Below are 23,983 nucleotides of genomic sequence, written 5' to 3'. Positions count from 1 at the left end.
AAAAAAAAGAGGGATGTCTTTGCCAAGAATCTTCTCTCATGGACAGGTCTTTTCAAGGTGTACACTCAGGCCCCTGAGTGGAAACTTAGTTGCATGCAGCAATATTTTCTCTCAGAGCATATAGGCAGGTTGCACTGTTAAAGCCATCACTTCATGCCTGTTGGGGAATATGAAGTGCTGTACTGAAAGGCAAGGAGCAAACCAGCACATTTTCATGCTTGTCCTCCCTGGAGAGTTAGTGATTAATGCAAACCTTTCCTGTGTTTCCTCCAAAAGAGAGATGAAGAAAAGCTACCATCCTTATGAGCATCGCTGTGCCCACCTGGCACTGCTGGAGCTGATGTGTGTTGCCAGCCCCGACATGCAACCTGATGAGATACTAGAATATAGACAGAAGCTTCATGGTGGATTTCCCAACCTGTAGAAACTCAAAATGGTACTCTGTCAACTGAAAATGAAACGTCTGCCTTTGGGAAAAGGCTTTCCCAAAGAGTTCTCCATATATATTCCTTGGATTTCTTTGGTGCTCAACTTCAAGCAGAACACAGCTTGCAGGAATCCTCTGGACTCCCAATCCCCCCTTTTCCTTTGATGCAAGGAAACTGCTGAGAATCCATGGTTGTCCAGCTGTTCCACATGGAGGAAAAATGACCTGCTCTGAGTACTACAGGCAGTTCTCTTCATTGCCAGAGAGAAGCCACTCATAAACGGCATCCTGTTGGTATTTCTGCAGGGCTCCCTCATCCAGACGATTTTAGAACATATCTTACTCATCTACATGGGCTTCCACTTCCATTTATTTCAGGCGAGAGGCCTAAGTTAAAAGGAAAATCAATGTGTTTTTTAACTTCTGTCTTATTTATGTTTGTTAGCTTTTCTCTTATGCACAGTGTATATTACAGTAAATTAAAAAATAATAATGGCTAATCACAGCTTGGCAGGGATTTTTAATGGATTTAATTTTTCTCTATCATTCTTACATGTAATCTCTAACATTCAGTGTTTTATGGGCTTGTTATCACTTGTAGTGTTTGCAGTGTGTGCCTGGAGTGCCTGCAAAATAACAGTGGGAATTAAAAATTCCCCCAAGACCAACGGGTGCTGGTTCCATTCCCAGGCCAAGCAGCACATGTCCTATGTCTGGCTGGTTTAGTAGGATTCACATCATGGGGGTTTTTGTCCTTCCCACAACCACCTTGAGGGAAGGGAGCATTTACTGGAATGACTTACATCACGTAATCAGTAGGTGGCCTGGAAATGACGCTCAGGCTCAGCCCTTGAACTGCCCTTGTTGTGCTGAGGCTGACAGACTCCACATGCTTTTTTTCAAAATGAAAGGTGGTCGCCTTTCATCACGTTGTGACATATTACATACAAAATTACCACATTATTACATGTGAAATAGGAGAACCTGAACATTGCCTATGTGGGCATGAGTGATGTACGTGTCAGCTGTGGAGGGTATCAGGACAGACTGGGGTTCATCATTCTACCCACACAGGTCCTGTCACTGTCCGGAGGGGGGGCGGCTTTTCATAAAGCATGAATCCATTGTAATGCTCCAAAATAGTGAGGATCATTGGTCCATGCAGTGCAGAAATCACTGTTGCTATGGTAACAAGTTCTGTATCATTTTTTGTGTGTTTCTGTAATAAAAAACTATATATATGTGTGTGCATTACTTTTATTAGATTATGGTACCTTCAAAAAGCATTGCTCAGCTTTTTACCTCAGAATCAACAGTTCAATTTCAGACTGGGTCAGTACTAAAATGATGATGATTGTTATTCCAGATGTTTTTTGGTGGCCTTTGTGAGTTTACTGACAGTCCCAGCTCAATAGATAGTGACAGGTGTCTACACTATTAGTGTCTACTACAATTAGTACTAATTGGTACCTCTATTGGCAGTAGAGGTTGGCTAGGGATTTAATGGAGATGAGAGATGAACATGCTCTCTCTGAGTTCTTCCCTTCTTTCCCCAAATAGAGAGGAAAACACATCTGAAATAAGTCTTCACGGTCAAAGCAAAGAAGAAAGTTTCAATATTTATTACTTGGTTTGTTCCTGAGTGGTGGTTTAATGGAAGAATTCAATCTCTGAGACTTCCAATTTGGCACTTTTCAGGTGAAATTTTCATTACTAGTCTAATTTTTTCCAGGTGCACTTCTGCAGCTGCGAGGTATTGTGCCATAATTTAGCACCTGCAGCTCTTTCTAACAGCAAGAATTTCCAGCCAGGAAAACAAAGGTTGGGTCCAACCTTGATTTAAATAAATAAAATTTTAAAAAACAACCCCTCATGGAAAGAGCAACAACAACATGCTTTTAAAGAAGGTTTAATCAAGCAAAAGTGTTAGCAATACAATACTCTTTGTTGAAAACCTTTAACAAAAAGAGGAAGGAATCTCCATGTATTGCATTTTAAAGGATTTTCTACAAGACTGTTCGTTTGCTTAATTGTTACTCCCCTTTGTAGAAAAATCTCACCCATTTGTTAATTTGTTTCTTTTCTTCTTATGCCTGACAAACAGCTCTAACCATGTTAAATTGTTTGCTTGTGATAGGGGAAAGGGTTTTTTCATTTATGCCTATGAAGTTAGCTGAAAGTCTTAGAAACGTGAAATTTATAGTGAGTTCAAAACAGGCGAATTACACTCCAAGTAAGTGTTGGCAGCTCTTTATCTTTTCCTTGTTTTCCATATTTAATTCCACCCTTGAAAGATGGAATATGCATCATTTCCCCATCGTCTCTCTGTGGTTCACATTGAGTGAAGTGTTTTGAATTAATTATGTTAAATTATTAATAGCTCAAGATTTGAAAACATTACAGGATTTGAGTAATGTTTTATCAGGCAGTAGCTGTATGATAATTCTGACGTTTTCACAGAGTAGAGTACACTTCCAGCTGATAGGTAAAAATTATGACTATATGCTGAAAGCACTGAGTTCATTTCATTGTGAAGCATAATAAAGTAATGAACGTTTAAGCTGCATATTAGGAAAAAGCTCCTGTTAATGAATAGACTCTGGGAGAAACAATGAAAGCAGCGTTTCTTAGGTCATGTAAAATGAACTGTACAGATATATAGAATACAGAACAGCTCCATAGCAGTAGGGACATGAATGGCATAAGAAGTCTCTTCTGCATCTAATTCCTGTGATTCTCTGATACCAAATATTATCTGGTAAATCACCTCTATCTGTCAATAATTAACTGATGGCTAACTTGCAGCTCATTTGTCAAGGAAAATAGAAAATGCTGTTACCACTAGGCCCTCAAAACACAGCTTTGAACTGCTAGAATTATTCTAGCATAAAGGGCCAAATACAAAGTTTATCTTCTGTTAAATCTCCCTGACATTTTAACTAGGGCAATAAAATAAATGGTCATCTAAATCAAACTGTATTAATTTCAAGTATTATTTTGAACCCATTTTATGGCTGTACAACCATCCACGAGCATTTAAGAGAGCAGTGAGACAGCTGACAAAAGACCCTAGAATTAGTTCTATAATTATTTGCACAGGCAAAATGGCTTCTTTCCACAGTCAGACCACAGTGTTCTTCTTGATACATTTCACCAGCCTCATGTAATAAACCCTGTGGAGGAATTAAAGAGCCAAGAAATATAGGTTAGATTCGCAAGACAGACACCGGCACTTAGCACTCATTTAAATTCCCCCTGCTGTTTGCATCCTGCCTCCCCTGCTCTGACTCTGGCTCCCTGGCTGCCTGTGCTTCCCTGCTGGGAGCTGGGGACCCAGGCTCAGGCCACTCCTCCACTTGGGCAGGGACTTATGCCATTTCTCAGGAGAGCTGCCCTACCCAGGGTTGACATAGTTCCTGTTTCTTGTGTTAAGCGACCAGCTATTAAAAGAGTGGAGGGGGGCTTAACTTTCCTTAAGTTGATTTTGCCTTGCTGTGATACTTGAAGTCTCCCGGTGAATAAGGTCTTTGTACAGAAGCATTGGCAGGTGGTGGCTTGGAACCTGCTTTTCTCACTATAAGGAGAAGCCTCAAGCACCCAGCTTTGAGCTGTGGTTTTCTTAAGAAGGCAGAGTGCCTAAAAGCTGTGTGTGGCATGACCTAAATCTTCCCGGTGGATCCAGACCCATCTGAGTAACAAGCCTTAGTATAAGAGACAAAATATGTATACATCTGTCCTTGTATATCTAACCATAAAGGACTGTATTTTCTAAGGTATTTAGACATCTGTTGAGTCATGTAACTGCTAAAGTGATTTTCGAATACACCTTAGTAGGTTTGACAGCCAGTTTTTATTTCAAAGAGTTATTTAGACAGCCAGTGAGCTTTTCAGTGTTTATCTATTTCTCTGAGTATTGTACTGAAAAACCCAGCCCAGAGTCTTTTGCAGGGAGAAGCATGATGCTATTAACATGCATCTATAACATTAAAACACCCATTCACTGACCATTTTACAATGTATTCTCTAAGTCTTGGCATCTGTTTCCGTGTTCACAAGGACTCATGCAGGAATGGGCTTTCCCAAGACAATCTGTGTATTCTCCAAAAGAAGCAAATGCTTTACTCCTCTTCTAGCCACTAAGTTCAGGTTGTTTCACCACTTTCACTCTTGGTAGCTGGTATTTCAACTCTGCCTCCTTCATTGCTAGACCTTCCTGTATGTTAGACATTTCCCAGGGACCCAGCACAACCAGTTAAGCTTGAGAAGAAGCAGAACCAATACCTCACTTTTGAATCCTTAGCTTATATAGTACCCACACTGGAGCACACTATCCTTTTTCTGACATCCTAACCTGCTATTTTTGAGGGAGGAAAGAAAAAGGGGGGAATTCTTTCAAGGCCTATAATTAAAATTTATTGTCATACTACACATAGAAATGCAGGGAGTCATAGCTCTCTTCCATTTATGTTGTTACTTCACAGTGTCCCAAGTGTTTGTGATCAATCAGGATACAGGCTGGTAGAACTGAAGCAGTCTGCTCTGTGGTTGCCTTTAGTTCAAGCTCTCTTTGTCTTGTAATTAGCTGGAGTGAATACATCTCCCCAGCAGCACACTGTGCACCACAACATGCTTTGGAATGAGGTGCAGGACTGGAAATAAAAGCATTTTACTTGGGGTGCCAAAGAGCCTACTGTAGGTGCAACACTGAAATTCACTTATTATAATCCTTCTTGCCTAATTAATTCCATTGATACATTCAAGTTCATCGGAGTTCTGTTGACAGTCTTTAACAAAGGGTTTTTTCCTTTTTTTTCTTTTGTTTAAACTGGAATAGTTTTATTAGCTTGTTTACTTCAGAACAACATGCCACCTTTGATTAAACTCCATGTGGATTTATAACTATGTCCTCCCCATGTTTCTGTGACCTTTACGGCACATCTGATAAAAATAAAAGGTCATGGATTCCAAAAGAACTGGTTCTAATAATAATGTCAGGCAGGCTCCCCAGAAAGTGTGTGATTTCCCTTCTTTCTTTTCTTCCTTTCTTTTTTTCTTCCAATCTCTCTCTCTTTTTCTGCTTTTTCAAAGATGAAAATTAACATGAATAAAATTAATGGTTTAATTTTGCAGGAGAAAGAAGAGGGTTTACAGTGCTCCACCAGGGAAAAGGGCTTTTGTCTTTGTTGATGACCTAAACATGCCTGCCAAGGAGAAATATGGTGCCCAGCCTCCCATTGAACTGCTGCAGCAATGGATTGACCATGGCTACTGGTTTGACAGGTGCAATAAATATTAATTAGTGTGCTTGGCTACAGAGGAGTAATGATATACACTGTTTCTCTGAAGCGTTAAATTGTAGTGTTAGTCTTTTATAATTCCTCATCTTCTCAGTCACAACAGGAAAACACTCTGAGTTACACGACTCCCTGTACAGGGAAAGGAATAAAGGCTTATATGTTGCAGTGAATTACAGCATGAGAATGCCAAGCCTATATGGGAGAAAGGCACAACATGCATTTTCGTGTTTTTAAGAAAACACCGTCAGTATTTAAGCCAGCACAAAAGACTTTCAAATAAATTTTTAGCTCCTGGTTGTTAAGGACTGAAACAAAATAATTTGTCTTTCAGCAAATGACTTTGAGGTTGGAATGCAGCTGAAGATGCTTTTCTAAAGTGCAGTCAGTGTTTAGAAGAAGAGTGTGTAATAGACTCAGGCACTTTTCTGCATGATTTATGGTAATACTGGTTGTTAGAAAGACTTCAAATTCTCCCTTTTTTATGCCTCATATATATGAACATAAAATAAGTATCTATTGTTTAAGAGTGAGCCTACTTAATCCACAGATTTAAAAAAAAACCCTAAATTGGAACAGGAAATGTAAAATAGCACCTAGTCTTGCACTTAGCCTTTGCAGAGCTCAGCTATTAGAAAAATGTAACCCTACTTTATGATACACTTAATTATATACACCTAAGGTATAAAGCAGCTACACTTTAACCAAAATAATGGGCTGTTAATTAAGAACTGGTGCTTCTTGCATGATTTATTATTATTCTAGTTTGCAATTATGCTTAAACCTCTCATTAGACACATTACTGTACTGAAAATCTTGTTTTCTAGTAATGCATGTTTAACATTGTATTACAATTTTACATGGCAGTCTCAGACTGTGATCCCTCTGTGCTTTTCAGGAGAGAGGCATGAAAGTTGACAGGTACTGTCTGCATTTCAATTGGAACTCCTACCTTTCTCTTTACCCTAAATCAAATAAAATAAAGGCTTCAGCTTTTCTGTAGTGCAATACAAAAGAGTAAGGAAATAGAAAATGAGAAATGTGGGTGTTTTCAAATCTGATGTTTTCTCAAAATCATAGAAGGTTTCTTAATATTTTCAAAGTGAATTTGCACTTGAAGCTTAAAGCATTAGGTAGAACCTTTTTACCATTTTATACTGAGCTTGGGATAGTGTGATTGAAATGCATGGAATTTTCCTGCTCCGAAGTCCCTTGTTTTCTGACAAATACAGAGCAAAAAAAGCAGAGTTTCTTTCCTTATAGGAACAATAAGACTTTTCATTGTCAGAAATGCTCATCCTCCCCTATCCTCAGTGTAAGCCATGAGATGGAGGTTAGGAAGAAGCAGATGGGGACAATGAGAAAACAAACTCATGCCATTTGAAACACAAAGGTTTTGCTCCTTTATATACTCAGAATTACTTGAGCTTGTGGGTGCACCTTGTCACTTGTCAGCCTGTCTGGATGAGCAATATACACAGAAAGAACAATTCAAGCAAGATGGTCTTCACTGCTTAAAAACAACAAAGCATTAGTTACCTGGGAGGCAGGAAGACTGGCATGTTTTTTCCCCCAACAACAGTTTATAACAAGCAAATATTTGCTGATAATGTCTGACAATATAGCCACGGGAAGAAGCAGATGAGGTAATTCTAGGTAGTATCCTTTACTGTCAGAGGGAACCATGGCTTTCTAAGGTGATTAAACTGTTGGTGGCAAAGCCATTGAGGATGCTAAATAGGAAAGGTTTGCTAGTAAAAGACCCACTACTGCTTCAGAGGCTGTTTTCTGTCATACTATCTGCAAGGTTACTGCAGACAAGAAGAAAAGTTCCTGATTTCTTGCAGGTAAGAAGTCCCAAGGAAATCATGCTCCCATGTTTTCATTATCAGTCAGCTCCTGCTCCCTGAGAACTTGTGAGCCAGTTTTGACACAGCGATTGCAGTCTCAGAGATGTCAAAGCATCCCAAACACAGAAGGTGTGACCCCAGTGAGGGATGGATGAGAGTGGTGCAGAAGTGGGCCCACGTGTTGTGTGGTGGGGTATTGTGGAGGGAGGGCTATAGGGGACATATTAGGGAACCTGAAGCTGTAGAACTGGATGAAGTGATGAAAGGTCCCTTGGTTTCCCAGTCTATGAAACAAGTAATTTTCATTCTAACAAATATTCAAGAGATCTTTGTGGCTACTTGCCTGGACATTCTGCTTCACGGCATATTTGTATTTCTCTACTGGTCTGTCTTTCTGTAAGTTTCAGTCCCCTAAAGATCCCCCTCCAAACTGCTGGAGCCCAGCATATCAAGCTCAGACTACCTTGAACATTCCCAAACACCTCTGTCAGAGGGAAAAGCAGATGGTATAAACTCATTCATATCAGAATTATCCCACATGAAGACTCCTCAATTAATTGCCAGCTGGGTGTGAGTAGCTCCATCACCTTTGCACTGTCCACACAGGTGAAGGAGCAGGAGCCAAGACCTAATATCCGACCTCTTGAATAGCCTCCATCTGGCAGAGGACCACTGTTGAAGCTCCTTTGAGGAAGCTCCCTCCATGACAGAAGTAACATGGCACTCTTTAAAGGGGATAGTGAACTGCCAGAAGGAATTAACAAACATGACTCACTTTCTTGCAACTAAGGGTGTCACGACTTTTAATCTCCTTTCTGGGAGTTTGTTTAAAACCTCTTTTGAACCCATGGGTACACTTGTGTTTGCTTGTCTAGGTTTATTTGTTTGCATCTCTGTGCATCGCTTTCAAGCCTGCTGGGGGTTTGTCTTGAATAATGAAATGCTTAGATGAACACATAGATGCCCTGTGCAAATGAGGTGTAGGAGGGGGAATCACAGTGCAGTAATGAGGGAAAGAAGATCTAAGCTTAGTTTTGGATGATGAAGCCTTGCTGGCTGCAGCCACACGTATCACCAGCAGAAGACAGGTGTACTCCACAGGAGAAGCGGAATAAATCTGATTCTGAGCAGTATCATTATCCTTTTGCATCCACAGCATGTTCGTCCGTGTGTTCATTCGTACATCTGTTGTATACCAAGGTCTTTGTACTCCAGCAGGCCTTGAGTTATGCAAGCAGTTGCAGGTCTACACCTAATAGACCATATGTTGCAAACTGGCTCTGAAGTGCCAAAATAAGGAACATGAAACAGAAAGCTGAACTGTGATAGGGGTGAAGAAATGCATGGGATGTGCGGAAATGAAAAGGAACAAATCCTGCCTTAAGATACATACTGTGAGGTGGGTAGCTTTCCCCATAATGACAGAACCCTGTTTTTTCCTGACACAAGGAAAAAACCCACTTGTGTGAATCTCTTTTTGCTTTGCTTTCTCTCTCATTTGTCTTCCTCCCTGTATGTGAGCCTTGATTGCCTCATTTACCGGTACTGGCCCTGACAAAAATGTCATTAAAAAGGTTAAATTTAAATGCAGTATAGCGCAGTCTGATCTCTTTCAGAAGGAGCTTCTACAGCCAATGGTTGAGCAGGCAGTCTTATGTCCTCAATTTATATTGCTTTAAAACTATGGCTTTTCCATAACGCAGTTTTAGTGGTCAGTGAGAAACTTAGTGGATATGTTTCTTAGATGGATCACTCCTGATTTTGGAAGTTTTTTTCATTAAGCAGGAACTGGCCTTTGAACTTGGTGTGAAGGAATGTGTAAGGGATGAATTTCATAAAGGAAGATGTGTTCACTGGGTCCTTTGTAGATCACACGGGTGGTTGAATTACTGGGCTGTTTGACTCAACCAATCTGAGACAGTCATGTTCACCTCCAGGTAGAGTAAGAATTTGTGGTCCCTCCCAGGGCAGGCAAACACACAAATGGTAGGTCTTGTTGGGGATGAGCAAATGAAACTAGTTCAGCTAGACAAAGATGACAGAAGGCTTTCCTGACACACTTCTTGCATCCACATATCCCATAAGACCCAGGAGATATTAAACAACACAAAGGTCAGAATTCTGGCACATTCTGTGCAGTATTTTCCCTTCCTGTAAATATCACACAGGTATCCTGCTTTAATAAAGAAGCAGCTGTTCATCTGTCCACTACTTGCTTCTAATCACTTTAAGAAGAAACAGGTGCATTTGTATATATTTATCTCTGTTTCTCTCTCTCTCTCTCTGTATATATATGCATGTACATGTGTATATGTATGATTATAGTTAATATAACATCATACAATATGAAGTAGATCTGTGGATGTTTGTGCCATTTTATGTAGATATGAACACAGTAGGGAAGCAATCCACCATGTGGGACTTTCCATCATAACAGTTTTTCATCGAATCAACAGGTTTTCTTTCATTTATTTCATTAGGACAAGTCTTTTCCCCCTCCATGTCCATCCCTTAAGAATCCTGTGGCTTTGTTTGAAGACTGCAGCAGAGTCTAACCCAGAGATAGCTGGAGTCTGTTCATTTTGGTAAGGGATAAAAAATCCTAACTCACCAGCTATGCCTGGTGAGGACAAGAGGTCTAGAGCATTACAGTTTGCATTGCAGACCTGTGCAACTGTACTCAGAACAGACAGGCAAGTGCTGCTCTGCCCGGCTGTCAGGGCTGAGCCTGAGGGTGGACTTCCTGCTGTCCCCACTGATGCTCATGAGAAGCAGCTTGAAGCTACTGGAAGGACATTCACAGCAACACAGGGCTTTGCATGGGCTTTGCATGAGCTGCAAATCCTGCCTAAGAATCTGTGCAAATGCTTAGTTATCTGTGCCATTTTGTTGTCTGTGCTGCTTGAGCTGTCCCAGTTAAATAGTGTTACCCGAGCTAATTTGTTTAATATGGGTTCAAGCATGTCTCTGGAGATGGTAGTCACAGCAGTGTCTGTGGAGCAAAGCAATCCCAAGTATTTACACATCTGGGGTTTGGGGTTTTAGTCCAGTTAATGAACAAAAAGATGTCATGAAATGTGGAAAACTTGGGTGGAGATTGACTGACATCTCTGCAACTTTTCATCTTCTACATCCTGTCCCTATACCCATTGCTCCTCTGTTCCTACACTGCCTATTTTCCCCCTTGCTTTCTTTTCAACCTCTGTTTTTTAAAAATGAACCCCCCAGGTCACACTTTTTCAATTTTAGATATAGCATTTCATACTCTTCTCTCTCATGTGGTTCTGAGAAGTCATAGATGTGAAACCAACATTTGGTCCCTGGCAATTGTCCCTACCTTCTCCAGGCTGAACTCAGTGTTCAATCCCCAATGTGGACAGAGAAAATAAGCTGAGTTACCTGAAAAAGGATTGTTGCAAATGGTTCGGATTCTCTGTAGGGCACAGAAGGAAAAGAAAAACATTTTCCCCTTACTCCTCATGAAATAGACACTATAAATCTTGCTAAAGCAATAAAATATTTCAGCAGCTTCTGAAGATGTAAAATTTATTATTTCTTCATGCAGTCATATTATCATGAGATTATGAAGTTACATTTATTTATATCGTACTTTTAAAATTGCCAGAGCTAAATGTGTAGTCTATTTATACTTGATCTATTAATGAGAGAACTTACTTGATGGGCACAAAAAAAGGAAAAGAAAAATATGTTTCAGTTCCTTCTCGGATTTTAGGTTTTGGAGAACATTTATACATAGGAAAGTTTCAGAGTTTTAATTTTTTAGTCCCCCATCATCTAATGTGCTATTTTTAGAAGTATGGAAGAGAGTGCACCGTTCTTCTGTTGCTTGCAATTCCACCTGAGAAAGTTGGTTCAAACTGTGCAAAGGATAGGAAAGGGGAGACAAAATTAATCTCAGAAACTTTTCTTTCTCTCGATTTGCACCTTGCCACTGAGTTTGCAAAACCTCTGTGTACTCTGAGCTACAATGGAAACAGGTGCATCTCTGCGCATTCCTTAATTTCTGATTTACAGGAGGTTTGAATGTACTCCTCCATCCCTGCCTATGATGATAGAGCTTGTACAGTCTGTACAAGATTTAGGTGTGTTTTTCTCCTCTGTCCTTCTTCTCAGTGGCCTTGTCACACACAAATCCTTCCTTACATGATGCAAAATGACACCGTTTGTGCTGTCCTGGTGAGTTCTTCAGATAGCTACCAGGCAGTTGCTGATTGTTACTTGCCCTCAAAGGCAGCACCCAAAGGGCCCCTTGATTTCTCACAGTCAGTGCAAAACTGGACAAGGATTCTAGCTGTACTTCTCTCTCTTCTTCTCTTGATCTCAATTTCTTTTGGTTTCTGTAATGTATTTTATCCACCACTCTTCGTTACTTCCCTTGGTATCTTACCATCCCTCCATAGTTTGAAAATACAGACTCTTGGAGGTCACTGATGAATGAACAGCACTTAAAAGTTATATATAAAACCCAAAATTATTGTCTCTGAAATGATGGTTTCAGAAGTGTTAGTCTAACGTTTTGGGAGCGTGGTTATTTCTACTCATTACATCAGTGCTCTTGGAAAACTGCGTAAGCATTTAGAAAGAAGATTGAGATACACAAACAAGACCATATATTCAGCCCTATCATAATTATTTTAGTTCTATTACTCACTGAACAGGACTGTCAGTGTCAGACATTTTTAACAGCAAGAGCCAAGGTCTTGCCAAGAAATTAAGGTAGTTTTTTTCAAGAATTAAGGACTATTCTGTGATTTAAAAGACATTAAAACAAATCCTGATAAACAAAAGAAATCACTAAAATGAGTAGCTGGAACTTTTTAAATAAATCTTTTCCATTGAAAAGTGATGAAACATAATACTATTTGGTTTCTGGGTTTGTTTTTGTTTTGTTTTTTCTATTTAATTTTTATAACAAAATGCTCTATATTCACTTACTCTGTTATTGCTCTAGTAATACCTGCTGGTTTATTTCCTAGTCAGAAGTTCTTGCAAACTCAAAAGTATAATTATATATAGCCTTATAGCGTGTGTATAGCCTTATACACATCATGAAACACACACCTTGAGTCAGAATCTTGTTTACCTTCTCCAGTGTGTTTTCATAGTCAGTTTGGGAGCATTTCAGAGACAAAGAAGGGGGCTGACTATAGAGCAAGGTTACACTTTGGTAATTTACCTTTGAAATGAAGCATTCTTGATCAAATGGTAGCTTAAAAAAGCCAGTCTGCTTACAGCCTCATAACATGGTGGGTGACTTGAACGAGTCTTCCTATGAGCAAAGGAGCACAATGTGAAGCCATGAAGGTGGTGTGACACTGGAACAGTTTCCCACAAAATTTGTGGGTATCCCATCCGTGGAAGTGTTGAAGGCCAGGCTGGATGGGCCTTTGTGCAGCCTGGTCTAGAGGAAGGTGTTCTTGCCCACTGCAGGAGGGTTGGGACCAGATGATCTTTAAAATCCCTTCCAACCCAAACCATTCTGTGACTGTATGATTCTGTGAAGGACAGGTTTATTTCACAGCCCAAGAAGAGAGGGACACAGAAGGAGGTCCAAGGATGGAGAAAAAGATGTTTCCTGAATGCTTTAAAAGAATCTGATGCTTTAAATTGATAAGAAAACTGATTCAGAGAGCAGCAGGTAGGAGTTGGGATACTTTATAGGTATATATTTCTTGTGCAATCTTTATGTGCACAATATTTTCAGAGCAGTGTGGTTAGAAACCTCTGCAAGTCCTGTTGGATTTCTTGATTATTGCACACTTGTGGAGAATTGCATGGCAAATCAAAAAGCCTGCAAGTCTTGTACAATGGTGAAGTCTAAGGTTAAGCAGTGAAAGATGATCAGTTGTCCTGAGAGCATGGCAATCACACCCTGTGCCCCTGTCTCTGTAAGAGGCAAAAGGGAGCCTGTGCAAAGGAATCCTGACAGGGAATCAGAAAACATGGAGTTGCCAAGCACAGCCCAAGCATGAATTAACATTTATATTAATTTTATTTGAGAATTCTCACCAACATTTAATAGCCATTTGCAGGGGAAAAACAGTGATCCAACTAACTCTGACAATTGGTAATCTTGTGTGTCAGGGAAGAAAAGTACCTTGATCTCTCACCCCCACTCAGATTCTGCTGCCCCTCTCTCATTGCTCTCTGCCTTTAGCCCTGCTAGGTTGGGTTGGCAATCAAACTGTCAGAGAGCACCACGTTTCAGATCACAGCAGCGACTCTCTGTCTTCTGCTTTTTTCATGCATGAATAGAACCGTGCAATCCTCTCACAGCAAGCCATAAAGAAGCTGAACCACCAGATGGACTGGTCTAGCACCAGTCATGCTGCACTTTTCTACAGCTCAGACTTCATCAACTTCTGCCCTCATCCCAGCACCCCCCCAACCTCGCCTCACAAGGTTTTAGTTTTATAACTGCAACAAAAATGTGATGAGTCTTTCAAGCCTTCTGACGCTGCAGTCCAGGCTCTTTCCTTGCCCAGTGTATATTTTCAGCTGAAATTCAGCAGCAGTATTTTGGACAACACAGTTTCAGATCTCTGACAGGGACATGTTTTGATGACATGAGTTACACACTGCTACTATGGTAGGGGGTAGGGAGAAGAGGAAAGGGAGACAAAAGGAAGAGTTTCTCTGAGAAGGGATGAAAGAGAATGAGTTGACTAAATTGCTGCCAGGGCTTTTTAAACAAAATAAAAGAAGCAAGCAAAACAAAAGCAAGGGACAAGTACTGATTTTCAAGAGGGAGACTGCAAATTTTTAGTAAAAAAGAGCCTAAATCTCTGCTCTGTTATTCTAGTGTAGTTGTGGGCAGTGATGATGGCAAAGGCACCTAAGCAAAGTTTCAGAGGAAGGAGTTAGGTCCAGTTTAGGAGGAGAGGGAAAGGGGGCAGCTGGGCTAGTACAAACATGGCTGCATGCACAGACTCCCCTACAACTGGTACTGCATGTTACAAAATGATGGCCTTTACTGGGGAAACAGTGCCCAGTAAACTCCAGTGCCTTGGAGGACACGTGGGTGAAGCACATTCTCCTGAATGGTGGGTCTGCCTCTCTGAAGGCAGGCAGGAGGATGGGAGGAAGCAATTTATTCCTTTAATGTTTTTCCTCTGTCTGATTGGCAGACCAGAAATTAGGCCTGTTCCAGTAATTTCTCTGAGAATGCAAATCTTAATTCACTGTTTGTTAAATGCTTAACTAACGTCTGAGATCATTATTTTAAACTCGAGCTGCCAGAATAAACACTGTCAGGAATCCATTTACTTTAGAGAATAGCTCTTCCTGACAGCAGCAGAGATGCAAACAGTTACCTTTTAATACCAGGCTGTGAAAAGCTCGGCCCCCAGCCCAGCTCCCCACTTTCTCTTGCAGTAAACAGCAACGCCTGTCCTTATTCTGTGCTATGACTCTATTCTGCTTTCTGAGGCACTCTTAATAGCACAGGGATAGCATGGTGTGCTTTAAGTTCTCCATTCAAGAGAGTTTGTGGTGGGAGAGCAGGCAAATTCATTGGGTTTGAGGTTTTGGCAAGGACGTGAAAGAAAAATTAAGTCATTTTTGGTTTTGGTGTAAGAAGGCAGGGCTGTGGTACAGGTCAAGGACAAGTTCTTGGTTGCAGCTATGGCCCCTCCTGGTGGTGGAAAACAAACAGGTCTCTCTGCCCTTTTTTGATGGAATCCCCACAGATGCCTTCCCTAACCAAAATAGGACAAGTGTCTTTCCTAACAAGGTCCTTTCTTCAGGAGCTGACTGAGCATTTTGATGCAGAGTTGACTCTTTTCTGAAATCATATCCAAGCTTAAAAGCTTAGCAACCATGTATCTTCCTTTCTCTGACCATATTGACAAAAATATGAGCCAAATTCTGTTTCAAGGGTTTGGACCCCAAGGAAGTGAATGGGGCTTCTGCATTTGTGCAGAAGTAAGAAAATAGTACTATGATTATACGATTTTTACAATCAATATAACAAAAAGTCCTCATAGGCATTCATTAAAATAATTTCTCAATAGTTTTCAGGGTTTTAAACCATGTATTAGCTATTTCTTACATTTAGGTCATAACCAAGGTCTGTTTAATGTGCTAATCTACAGCCAAAAGTAACTATGAGTGAGAGTTTTGATGGGAAGAAATAATACTTTCACTGTAGGCAAATGCAGCATGCCCTGCTAAGTTCTCAGTTAACTTGATATATAGCCCTTTTCAGAAAAAGGGAATTGTCTCTAAATTGTTGCCTTATTTTATCCTTCAGTGGGAATAAAATTGGCCTATAAGAATGAAAAATTTTAATACATCTCTATTACAATGTGCTCTCCTAATTGATATTGATCTTCCCTGTGGTACCTGAAATGCGAGAAATTATTTCAGCATTTCAGGATTTGAGCTAAGAGAAATGGGAAACGGAGAGAAAGATTGGCACCAAAAAAGGTGGTGGGGAAGAGTAGGGATTGGCAGCATGTATGGCTTCATCATCAAATAAAGAAAATGGTTTTTACAAGGGGAGAAAGTATAAAACAGTGTGAGATTGAAATGGAGATGATAAATAGCTTTAGTAGGAGAGAAATAGAAAAAAACCCATATGGAGTAAGGAAAAACTCCTCTTTAGAGTTTCTAAAGAGGAAGGACATCCTTTTAGTGAGCTAGCTAGGTGAACAAGCTTTGGGAATAGATTTGGTTGGGAAAGTAGCTCATGTCCAGCAAGATCCAATGAGGTGCTACAACACCCTGTTGGAAGGTCAGAGGCTCTGGAAAACAGACAGTGCCAGAACCCTGCCAAGAAACAGCTCTGCAGGTGGCAGTGTCCTACAAAGAGATAAGATTCAAGGAATTCCTGAACTTAGTTGAAGCACATCTTGGCGGGTTTTTTTAGCTTGTCTTGCCTCCCCTTCATTTTATGAAGTCCAAAATATCCTAAACTCCACTGTGCCAAGCAAGCAGAGACACACTCCTCCAATGCAAGCAGTGCTTGACTACCCAATGGGCTGGATACAAGATAATGTTGTGTGCTGATAATACAACCCCAAATGTATTTATCTTGCAACAGAGCACCAGGTAAGTAATTAATTAAAAAGCTGATACATACAGCTTTCTTGAAATGGGGAACAGCATTAGTTCTGAAACATAAGATTAAAATTTAGTAAAGATATTCAACATTATGTGGAAAGCCTGGTTGATTACAGTTTTTCAAAAGTCTAGTCCCATCGTTGTAAACAGAACAAGGTAATAATGAGGCTCTCTGTCACTGTGTCATAATGGAACACAGAGGGCAAAACTTCACTGCACTCTTTTGACTCCCCTTCCATCAACGTGAGCGAGATAAACACAGGGATCCAAACCACTCCATCAGTTTCTGGATGTGTAATTCAGTTGTTCGGTGGAAAGTTCGTTCTTTTTCTGCAACTATGGAGGGAAACCACCGAGACAGGAGAACCCTCAAACATGAGCAAAGAAGACTGTAGATGATTTTTCACAAAGTGGTGTGCAGGTTTGATATGCAGGCCTTAAACAACTTGAATGAGGTGTGGTTTTTTTCCTGTTTAGCCTTGTTTGTATGTATCATTCATCCACATTCTTTGGCAGTTGTGGAGCTACTTGGAAGACAGTACTGCAGCTAGCTGCTGACTTTTGTCTCTGAAACCTTCCTGAGCTGAATTTGGGCACAGCCTGAAGTAACATAGAGTAAATTCAGTTCTCTAACTTCATTCCATATAGGACATAAAAGGTCTGAATTATTTCTCTGCTTTGCCAGGTTAACTTCAGATTCTCTACATTATTTGTGACTGATGTGCATGTGAAGGGAGGGGAAGGAGTTTTGGCATGCACACTAAAAAATGAGAAATCATACTTTGCAAAGAGTGGGAATAATACTTTTTTTTTTTTCATTTCTATTTTTTTCTTTCATAATCAATCCAATCCCTGGCTATACAAGTCCTTGTTTCTGGGCCCTGACATCCAGCCAACAGAGGGAGCACTAGTTTAATTATAAAACCCAATTTCCTCCATTGCCAATGTTGCTGCTGGCTGCACAGATAAGAAGGTCATTACAGAAAAGATGTGCAAGCCTTTCCCCTAAGAACTGGTGGTGGACAAAACCATTGCCAGTGGTACAAAAAGAAAACCTAGTGAGGAATCATTTACAAGCCATTGTGCGCACGGGGCACAAAAAAAGAGACACAAACACACACAAATGTGAAGCATTGCCCGTTAAAACAAATGGTGCCTCCCAGGGTGCAGCCCAGTCCTGGAGTTCAGCTGCTACCCATGAACAAGCAGAGCCCCCCGAGCCAGTGCAACCCTGTATTGGATCTGGGGCCATCTGTCACCTCATTTACTAGAACTGGTTAAAAAAGGGATGAAATTCTTTGCAGAGTCCTTCTGGTGAATTTTGGCATTTTTTTCAGTGAGGACTTAATTGCAAATCTTATTTATCCAGTCTATACGTCTGTCACTCTCTGCACGGTAGTATGGCAGTAAACTACAACTGTGAGCTAAAAAACCAAACGGAGCCAAATGAAGTTTTGCATGCTTCTTTGTTTTCTTCTTTCTAAAAGAGCTCTTTAGTATTGTTTTGACAGGCAGGTGTACTCAGAGATTTGAACTCCCTCAATATTTTTTCATGTTCAGGGTTTACTTGCCTGCATCTTTAATTCAGGTTTATTCTTTCCATAGTTCTGAAGAAGAAATTAAATGCATCAAATCTATACATACATATCTATATCTCCTAAGAATTGTGTTTGTATGAAATTGGAAACTTTTAATTAGGAAATGCTCTGGTCCTGAAATCTACTGAAGAAATGAATAGGGACACTTTTCACAGAGAAGTCACAACACTGTAGGGAGACAAACATGGTTGTATCAAAGGAGCCCTGTGGATAAACTCATCTCTGCTTGCCTGGTTTTTTGGTTGGTTTTTTTTTTGTTTGTTTGTTTGTTTTGGTGGTGCAGGCCCCTGCACAATATAACACAAGTAGGAAAATAAGGCCCTGAGGTAATAAGACAACTGCATATGGCCAACACTGAGCAAAAGTTGGGTTTTATTTGGATTTGTGGTCCTTCAGAAAAACCTTCCCTCCTGCTGATTAGAGGCTTATCTCTCTGGCTTCTCTAGCATAATTTTTCAGTCTTTCTGTCTGTAAAGGCTGGCAGAGCCCTTAAAAATACCTGGAAAACATAAAACAAGAAGGAAAATTGGGGAAGATGCAAACAGGAGGTTGATAATGTAGGATGTAACACCTAAGAACAATGAAAATAGCAGAGAAAGCTGTATATGGATTAAAAAGAAAGTAGTCTTCATGCTGAAATTTTATTTCATTTTATCACTTCTTCAAATTGATTCCCTTTCTCTTATGTTTTGATTACATCCATATTTATTCTGTTGACTGATCTGACTTACAGCTTCTCTGGCTTGATTGTCTAGAAACATGATCAAGGGGAGATGTTTTTAACTCTGGAAAGTTTTCTTTCACACACATTTGTCACTCTCCCTGGAGACCAAGGACACAAGGAATGGGGGATACATCCAAGCACAGTTTATCACCAAAGGATTCCTAAGAGCTGCACACATTTCTAAACAAGATTTAGCTGAACTCTTGACTGACAGGCTAGAGCTTCTGTTTGATATCAGTGTACCCAGTTTCTGCTGATAAACCTGAGCTCTAATGTGGTGCTTTGAAATATCAATATTGATGTACTTTTAATTTTTTTTAAAACTTTTAAAATCTTCTCTTATTCCATTTTTCACCTTTCTTCTATTCCATTACAATTTTGGGCAACAACATACATGAATAACCAAGAAGTGGCTGCTGTTTATGTAAATCTTCTTACACCTTCCCCAGAAAGGATTTTTCAGCATACTTTCTGGGAAGTATGTTCAGTTTGAAATAGCTAAATGTAATCCATGTATTTTTGTGATTCTGTAAGTAGAAATCTGTATTCACAAGGAAAAAAAAAACAGGGGATGGAGGGTGGAGGGAGGAGGATTTGTGAGTGGAAGAATCTGTTTGTATGATGCTTGTTACACTCCTGGATATGAGCATAGTTCAAATGATGAAATGACAATGCAGTTTAGACATCCATTTGAAATTATAGTGCCCTGGCACATGGAGGACAGGGCAGCTGAGGCTGTCTCCTGCATTGTGCTGTGCTTTGAAAATGGTCAAAGGCAAGGAAGATCAAGCTGGTACACAAGGTCTTTCAGTGTTTTGTACCAACCCAATAGAAAGCAAGAACACCAGAAACTGAGGCTCGATTTGAAATAAACTGCTGAGCACTGTGGGCCAATGTGCAAACACATACTTTTGTGCCAGGCACCCTTACCTCCCCTCATTTCCTACTGTCAATTTCTTAGTACTTTCTTTGCAGGAAAGCAAACTTATATGAGGACAAAGCTCAGAATGAGTTTTTTCTCTAAGGAAAACTTTAAAAAGTCCAGCCCCAGCTTGCAAATATCTCAGATTCAGAAAAGTGTCCGTATTTGAAAAGGTTGAAAAGTTACATGGCAATTATCTGATACCTTGGAATTTGAAGGCTGCAGGTTTCTTAAAAACACATTACATAAGTATATTCTTTAGGAATCAGTGCCACCCCTAGAGCATCCACCAGCCAGCTTTCCATTATGACCGAAAATGTTATGAAGATGAAAACCCCAGCCCTTCACCCAAGGAGATTTCTTGCTGAATGTGAACTTTCCAATCTGCTTTCAACTTGCATTGTTGCAATCATTTCTAACTGGCCTTGTAATTTTTACTTCTGTAAGGCTGCCTCATGAATCCTCTTTGCACCACATAAATAGTTGGTGTGAGAGCTTAGCACTCACATACACTATTTTGTTCTTTCCCACCTTGTCTGAACTCTGCCATTTCGGTCAGCAGCCAGCAGTAGAAAGTTTTTGATCAAACTAAAAATCCTCACATTTAAGTGGAGTTTGTTTTGTGAAAGTTGAGGGAACAGGCTGAGGAGTTAATACACCCACTCATCATCTAACCTTGACACTGGCTCACACAAAAGTACAAGTGAATAAAACTACATAATTTTCTGCTACTTTCTGGAGGCTTTGAGATCATTGGTCCTGGGATTTGCTCTTACACTCCAACTGTCGCTAGCATACTTGTGTGATTATTGTACATAATAATTGATTTTGAGAGATTCATATTTGCTGGGTTTTTTTATTGATTGGTAAGGAGTGATTTTATTGAAGGTAGAAAAGTACCTGAAGCTATTGAAGGGACATGAAAGTTAATGCAACTACGGGTACAGGAAATCTACTGGGTCCTTTGTGATAAAGTTGTAGACAGTCAAAGCTGGTACAGAGGGAACTTTCCTTCCACACTTTTGAAGGTAATGAGAAAATCAGCTAATGATTTCAGCCAAATCCTCAAAGCCTTGGAGCTTCTAACAGCAAAAATGTTATGAAAGATGCACTGATGCTTCTTTATTTGGCTTTTTTGATTTTTAACTTGGTGAGTCCAAAATATGTTCAGGTAAATGAAATTCTGCCCTTGGAGCACACATTGTACAGTGCAGTCAAAATTGCTAATGGTAGTGGAGAAATGAGGTGTTCAGTCCAGGTCCCTGTAAGCTTAATTTCATTTCACAAGTCATTACTGCTAGTCTGCTCTATGGTTTCTGAGACAGAAGCAGTCACCCATTCATTTATTGTTGATGTTATTCAGAATTTGCTTTGAACTGTTAAACGATCAACAGTTACCACACAACTGAAAGGCCATAACTTCCCCGTGGTTCTTCTTTTAAAGGGAAAGAAATTACATGGTTTCAACTTAGTGATGCTGCCTGCAAAATATTCAGTTAAATCTGTGAGCTATGAAATACCCTCCCCTGCTGAGGATGAAGTCAACAAACATGGCAACCATGCAGCCACTGTGTTAAACAAAGCTTCTCTGGCTGTGTCGAGAGGATGTGTTCGATAGTTAAATCAGTTAAAATAGGGAGGGAGTTCATCTCATTTTTGGTAGTCCTTGCAGTGGATCTTAGCATCATGCAATAATGCAGGAAGAGACCAGCAACATGAGGAAAAAATATATTTCATGACAATTCGTGTCTTCAGGCAAGCTCACTGCTGAGAAATGAAAACAGATGTGCAGTTTGTAAAGGTCTAGAGAGCCACTTTTGATGAATGAATAATGGGACAACACCAAAAGCACATTCCTTGAAATCATGGGACACCTGATAGAGGTTCCTGCATTTTGGAGGTTTCATGACATTCGAGAGAGATTTTGCACAGAAAGTGAGTTGACATGTTATTCATAGTTCACCACTGATGAGCTATGATCTACTGAGCAAACAAACTGAAGATAGCAGGCCCTCAGCTCACCATCAGACTTGCTCACTGGCAGGTCAAAGAATTACAAAATGGTTTGGGTTGGAAGTCACCTTTGAAGATCAACTAGTCCAACCCTCCTGCTATGGAAGGGACAACTTTCACCAGAGAAGGTTGCTCAAAGCCCCATCCACCCTGGCCTTGAACACTTCCAGGGATACAGCATCCACAACTTCTCTGGGCAACTTGTTTCAGTGTCTCATGGTCCTCGTGGTAAAGAATTTCTTCTTTATATCCAATCTAAATATAGTCTCTTGCAGTTTAAAACCATTATCTCTTGCAGTTTAAAACCATTATCTCTTGTCCTGCCCCTACAGGCCTTGGTAAAAGTCTTTTTGTATTGAAAGGCTGCAACAAGGTCCCCAGCACCTACTTTTCTCCAGGCTGAACAACCCCAACTCTCAGCCCTTTTACACGAGAGAGGTGTTCGAGTTCTCTTGTTATTTTTTTCTGAGATTTAAACAGGAAAACTCCCTGAAATGATTTTCTCTGATATTTCTTTTCTCATGTCTTTCAAATCCTGAGACTTTTCTAACTCTGTTTTTTCCTCTCTATTTATCACCTCTCCAACAACCTGGTCTCCTTTTAAAAATGGTCTCATTTCTTCTGCTTCTAAAGTGTAGTAGCATTTTGTGGTTGCAAGGGAAGCATTTCTCTGCAATGGAAAGATGACAGATACAGGCAGACTGAGCTGCAGATATACATGGATATGGCTATTGCTCTTCCTAGTGGCTTGATGAGTTATCCCAGGTGATAACTCTAGGATTATATATGGTTGGGACTTCTCGGCAAGGTGATGACTCTATCACAAGATGGCATTCTTCTACTTGTGTTTTAAGTCATTTGTCTCATCCAGGGTATGGGGGAATCAGGGTGGACCTATGACTAGAAATCTACCACAAGTATTGCCATAGAGATTAAAGGTTACCACAGTTTTGCAAAAAGGCAGTTCCTAGAGGTTATCTAGTTTTACCTGTGTTTGGATTTTGATGGCTGAGTAATAGCGACAGTGTAACTCCCTGGGAATCAATCACTGGATTCTTGAGACCTTTTGGAAGGTACTCAGTCACTCATGCAAACTCTGAACGAGGAGAACACCTCAGCTCATCTAGCAAAGTCACGTAGCAAAATGTGGTAAGACGTAGCAGGGCTTAGCGGGGAACCTTCAGCTTTTGAAGAGCTACTGAAAAGCCAAGTCAATCTTATCTGTTCACAGGTAGAAATGTTTTGTCTCACCTGGATCTTCTCATCCTTTTCTCTGTAGCTTAACAGGTAGGCCAGAAATGGTCTTTGGAAAGTGTTGAGGTTGTGGTAACTATTTCCACTGAGTATCTCAGACTCAGTGACTCTGATGAATGTACTTGGTTTCTTCTCTTTTCTGGGGAAAAAAAAAATTAAAGTAAGAAAAACTATTCTGAAACCTCCAAATAAAATGTCTCTGAAAGGTGGTGTATTACTATGGAAAAAGAAAGAACTCACCAAAACTGAAGCTGAATACAAAACCAGTCAAGGGGGAGTCAGAAGGGCCTGTTTCTCCATGCCAGAAGGACAGAAAGGGCTGACAGTGGGGCACGTGGTTCTTCCAGGGTGACACCACAGATGGAGAAGAAATGCAATTTACTACTCAAGGCTTATTACAGACCTAGTGTACTTTCCTGCTAGGTATGTCAACATTACTAAATGGCAAGGAGAATTACTGGAAGTTGCATTGTTTTATTAAAGTGTTTCAGTCAACGTAATACACTCTGGATTTTAGAAGCAAATTAATGTCTCCAGCCAAGTTTTCCATTTTGCATAAGCACAAGGTTAATTTGCATGGTTTGGCTGGCAACATGCATGCTCCAGGTGATTAAATCCTAGCTGTAAAACCCCTATCATTATAGGACACTATAGCTCGTAATTGTGTCCGGGTGCGTGTGTCAAGAGCAGTCTGAGGCTTGTCCATGTACTTTTTCATCCTTTTATTGATTCCTCGGCACCTAAAAAGCCACAGCTGCTTCCATTTCAGGGGATGTACTATAGTTCTTCTTTTAAAACAGTATGACACAGTTCAGTA

At 40.2% G+C, this 23,983-nt stretch overlaps 1 long non-coding RNA gene across 2 annotated transcripts in view; it reads right to left on the bottom strand.

Moving 5' to 3' along the window:
* Window positions 1–2,330: 2,330 nt before the first annotated feature.
* The window catches only part of LOC108447584, a 34,873-nt gene continuing 13,220 nt past the window's right edge, over window positions 2,331–23,983 (bottom strand). The window contains exons 2-5 of one of the 2 annotated variants that reach the window (XR_001863245.1): window positions 23,407–23,506; window positions 23,164–23,305; window positions 10,971–11,004; window positions 2,331–3,600 (exon numbers count right to left, since the gene is read on the bottom strand). This is a non-coding gene — a long non-coding RNA (uncharacterized LOC108447584). The remainder of the gene's footprint in view (window positions 3,601–10,970; window positions 11,005–23,163; window positions 23,306–23,406; window positions 23,507–23,983) is intronic. The other variant, XR_001863244.1, reaches the window with a different exon arrangement.

The sequence above is a fragment of the Corvus brachyrhynchos genome, unplaced genomic scaffold (assembly GCF_000691975.1).
Source record: "Corvus brachyrhynchos isolate BGI_N302 unplaced genomic scaffold, ASM69197v1 scaffold56, whole genome shotgun sequence".
Taxonomy (NCBI): domain Eukaryota; kingdom Metazoa; phylum Chordata; class Aves; order Passeriformes; family Corvidae; genus Corvus; species Corvus brachyrhynchos.
Note: the sequence above shows the minus strand (reverse complement) of the source record. Positions and strands in the feature narration are given on the sequence as shown.